We start from the raw sequence: 5327 nt of genomic DNA, 5'->3' as shown, positions 1-5327 counted from the left end.
TATTTATCAAATTCAATCAGTGGCATTTTCCTGCACATTCAAAAGTAAATTATAAGTTAGAGAATCATGCATTTCACATGCTCACTATATTGTTCAATTCTCATCCTCTTCCCAACCCCTTCACAGTTAAATGATCCCCAAACATGTACAAAAACTATAAAATCTAGGAGAAAACAATAGGGCATGTATTACAAGACTGTCACAATAGGCAAATATGAATGATAAAATAAATCTGGGAGAAAACAGTAGGCAAACAGTTAAATGATCCCAAACATGTACAAAGTAGACCCAATATGAATGATAAAATCTGGAAGAAAATGATAGGCAAACATACAAATGCATAAAAAACATGTAATAAGTTCATGACAAACATGGTAATTTCTTCACTGCCATATTATCAAAAGAAGGAAGGGCTTATACATTCTCTTGGGGAAATGAAACTAAACTTGGTCATCAAACTAAGCAAAATGATCTGGAACCCTGTCCATTATTAGGCACATTAGAGAATATTCCAGTGGTACAAATTGCAGCAGGATATTGCTCACTGTGTCACATTTTATCAGAGAAGGACAATGGAATGAAACTTTGGTAAGCCAACATGCCCCACCACTACTAATTCCCCTTATTCTTAAACACCAAATAGCAATTGGAAGAAGGAGAGAATTGTTACTTTTGGAAGGGAACTTGCATATTGTTCTTGTCATAGCAAGCTTGGAACAGAATTGATCACGTCTTTGTGTATGGGCACTGTGCCAATTATATCTGGAAATTCTTTTCAGATTCCCTGGGCATTACTCACAAACACATTCCTCTAAGAAATACACTGATGGGGTGGTGGAGTATGCAATCTAATTCTGAGGTTCATAAACTTATTCTTCAAACTCTAGCCTTATTATCATCTGTTGGATCTTTTAGAAGAACAGGTGATATGCAAAATATGGAGGCAAAAAGTCTACCAGTGCAAGAGTCAAATTCCTGGTCTTTAAAGATACTAGCAGACTCCGTATGACAGTCTATCCCTACATAAATTTGCCTTGCAATTGGGGAGAATTGATGTTGTTGATAGAAGGATGCAGACAACTGGAAATGGCACTAACAACCAGGCTGAAAGTCAGGCATCTTTACGTGGACTGCACTGGTGTGTTCAACATGGATACAAGAAGGTGATATTGGAGGTCGACTTAGAGCTATTAACCAAATGGCTCAACAGCAATGCCAAAACTCCATGGAAGATTCAGCACACCATCAACGAACACTGCTGGACAGCTGGAATTCTTTAGGTATACACAATCCTATTCTAACAATAATTATTATATCACTACAGTGGACAACTATGTCAAACCAAGAGCCCAGATCCTTCCCCCAACAAGAATCATTCCACAGCCATACAAGGAAAAAAGGAAAACCAATAATGCAAGGCAACACATTGGACACCTTCCAGAAGAGCATCAATCAAGTCAACAATAAGAGGAGATACATAAGCAACAAAACGACAACTACCTTGGATATCGATAACAATATGCAGACTATTAACAGAGAATGCTAAATACAAAATACCTTTTGATGAATCGGATTATGATCTGACCTTGAAGAATGTGGAAGATTTGTGCCTCTTACTGCTTGTGCGCTACTTGCATCAATAGGTGAAGCAATGTTAGATCCAACACACCCTGGTATATCTTGAAAATTCAATCCAGGGTTGTTTTGCAACAATTGAGTAAATAAATGTCGCATTTCTTCTCTCAATTCTTCCTTTAGAGAAGTGATTTCATTGGCATGCTTTTGTTTTAGATTGTTAATTTCCTCATCTTTCTTCAAAGAACATGTTGTCATTGATCTACCATAGCACCTAAGTCACCAGGCTGCTCCTTTCCAAACATTGCCCTAAATGCATCATCAGTTGTTTCCCCAGAATTTTGGCGATTATGAAGTTCAGCCTATTGAATAAAATTGGCATCCATAGTGAACAGTAAGTAATATTTCATTTCCAGCTAAAATGAGTTTATGATTAATTTAGTTAACTTTAATTGACATCCCTTCCGAGCAAACTGTCTAGCGTCTCAAGCATTTTAAAATAAAATTGTCACCCCCTCTCAACAAATCAACAGTCCTATGATAGCGATTAATAACTAAAAAAATCTAACAACTTTTCCTAGCAAACAATTCAGCAACATCGACAAAAAATTGATATCTCCTCGCACTTGCACAAGAAGTAGAAGAAGAAGAAGAAAACATACGTGATAAAATTCAATGGAGTCAAACTCCCCACAATATATAAATTTTAAGTCTAAATTAAATTCACTACTAATCCTCATTAAAAAAACTTACTATTGCAACTTGGGTATCAGCCTGGATTTCCTTTCTAGTCTTGGTACGAGTTGCAATAAACATTTCAGACTTTGATGGTTCTTCGTTGTCGTCTTTGGCTGCACGCTACAAATTATATCAAAAGAAATTAAAAAAAACATCAGTATGTTCTAATAAAGTACAAAAAATGAAATTTAGATTTTTGAACAAATGTCAGCTAAGTATTACCAATGCCACGCGTACTCTTGCAAAATTAATAGGTCCCATTCGATGCCTCCACTTTTGTTTTTTCCTGTTTTGAGAATTCATCTCGCATATGGCCTATTATTAAATAAAAAGAGATAATTGAATTGATAAATAAAAAAAAGAATTGATATGATGCAAGATATGTCGATGAGTAGAAGTGTATTATTTTAGCCTTACTTGAACAGTTGGGTTTTTCCAATACTCGATCAGTTGGCGGAATTGATTATCTGGAATGCTATCAGGACGCTTTGCTAGCATATTCTCAAGGGTACTGTTCTTATAAAAAAAATTCTCTTTAATTTTTTTCTTGTGTCGCCTCCAAGCATCACGAAGATCAGTCATCACCCACTTCTTTCCTTCTACTGGAATTAGAAATTTGGACTGTGCAAAAAAAAATATATTTAGCTTCAGTAAGTAAAAAAAAACAATAAAATATGCAATCTCAAAAGTGATTGTTCTTACATTGATATATTCCCACATGCGCTTTTTAGTATCAATTGGCACTGCATGCCAACTAGTGTACATCAAGCTGATGAATCTAGGATTCCTTGCAATTGTTCCTATAAAGTTGCTTAATTTAGACACTATCTTATTAGTTGGTCCCACTGCTTGTCCTTTATCAAATGTCACCTCCTTTCTTTCTTCCAAATTTCTTGCGTGAATATCCTTACATTTTGTTTGTCCTCGAACTTTTTTTGGCTTCGATATTTCTAGATTGATGTAACAAACAGGAAATAAGAAATTTCTTTTATAGCGAGTAATAAATCTTACAAGGTTTAAGACATACCTTTTGTACTACAATCAATGTCAATTTCCTCTTCTACATCACATTCATCTCCACTGAGTTCTTCTTGATCCACAAGATCATCCAATCCTTTGTTGTGTTCATTAATAATATGAGCATGCATAAATTCGACATCAGCTATTGTGTGGTTATCACGTTTTGTTTCATCATCTATGCGTATCCCTTGATTTTTCTGAAACTGATCAAGACTATTAGATGGTATGACCGACTTCCTCTTTACCTGCTTGCAATTTGGTAGATCATGATTATCATGTTCATTGTGTATCCGTTGGTTATCCAGAAACTGATCAATACCGGTGGCTGGTCGGACCGACTTCCTCTTCACCTGTTTGAATTTAAGTAGATCCTCAATATCATGTTGTACCTCTCTATTACCTAGTGTTGTTCCAGTCACATGTACTGTACTGAAGCAGTAACACCTTCCTTGAAAGACGTTTGGAACCTAGAGTTATTCATAGGAAGTTTAATTCCTTTCTCTTGAATGGACTCTCCAAATTGAAATTACCTCTGTTTAGTTTGTCCTTTCCCTGCAATCATGTGTGAGGTACTAAGCTCTTCCCGTGAAGACGATTTAATTACTGATTTGTGCCCAAGCAATTTACCCTTTTCTTGTTGTGAAATGAAATCCTCAGAATTCTTTCTTTTATGTGGTATTGGTGCCTGATCTTTCTTAGCTCTATCATTGCGTTCATTTGCAAGTTGTTCTCTCTTAATCTTGAATTTGTTGGCCAATTTAGCACTTGATCGGTATGGCATATCAAAATCCAGATTCTTCAATGGACTTTGAGCTTTGGTTGGATTCAAACCCTTTTTCTTTAGTATTGCTGATTGATTCATTTTTTCCCTGCAGTAATTTAACCTACAAATAATAAGAATAAAGTTTCCTTGGATTAATGAGGTTCCTTATCAGTAGAAAGGAATGGTGGCCCTGCTACAGTCATACAAGCCTACTCTATACTATAATGTAGTGAACTGGAAATCACCTGAAATGGGTTGGATTAAGTGTAATAGTGATGGAGCGAGCAAAGGAAATCCATGCCAAAGTTCTTATGGTTTCTGCATCAGAAACCACACTGGTCAGCTACTGTATGCAGAAGCGCAAAGTATATGAGTGACTACCAACATGGATGCAGAATCAATGGCCATCTGGAAGGTTTTACATTATTTACATCAACAACAACGACCAAGCATGGGAAGAAGAATTCTTAATATTGACAAACAACAGATTCCTTCAATCAGAATTAAAATAAGGAAGATTTACATCAATAACAGTGACTAACATGCTTAGTTACATATTTGAAGCCACTGAGTTCCACAACAATACATACAGATCAGATATGAGCTATCTTGGGAGCAAAGTATGAACAAACTAATCTAAGTTTTGTGAATCAACAAAAAGGGATACAAGCACTAGCAAAACATAAGACCAAACAAACCGAATTTGCAATATTAACGAGCATCGAACTAAGAGACCATGAGAATGAAACGCAGGAGCAGGTCACCTCCTTTTCGTCTTCAACTAAGGAGAACCAGGGAATTAGAAATCAAACACCACCACAAGGTAGGAGGAAAGAAGAGTACTCATAAAGATCTTCACAGTTGGAGTACTGGGTTCGGTATCTTCCTGAACTCATACATCCAAATCGGGTAGTACACCTTCAAACAAAATGGAAACCTCAGTTGGGAATTGAAAAACACGAAGGAGCAGAGAAAAGTGGTACAAACCTTTACAAGCCAACAGTAATTGTGTGTTATAATTGAGAACGAGTAGTGGACTAACGATTAGCTTCTAGAAAGTGAAGGGAGTACTACCTACAGAGGACTAACTTCACAAAGAGTACCAGTAATGCCGCAGAGTTCACTATGCTGCCTCTAATGTCTACTACTTGATTATAATAAGAAAAAATAAGTATTTACATAATACTCACAATTCATATATACAGATCAGAAAGCAGTTTGATAATTGTAC

At 36.1% G+C, this 5327-nt stretch overlaps 1 pseudogene; it reads right to left on the bottom strand.

Annotated features, from left to right (window-relative positions):
- Positions 1-1190: 1190 nt before the first annotated feature.
- On the bottom strand, positions 1191-2616 carry LOC125823918 (uncharacterized; annotated as a pseudogene).
- Positions 2617-5327: the final 2711 nt, after the last annotated feature.

Source organism: Solanum verrucosum, unplaced genomic scaffold (assembly GCF_900185275.1).
Source record: "Solanum verrucosum unplaced genomic scaffold, falcon-dt-bn FXZP01000065.1, whole genome shotgun sequence".
In the NCBI taxonomy this organism is placed as follows: Eukaryota; Viridiplantae; Streptophyta; class Magnoliopsida; order Solanales; family Solanaceae; genus Solanum; species Solanum verrucosum.
Note: the sequence above shows the minus strand (reverse complement) of the source record. Positions and strands in the feature narration are given on the sequence as shown.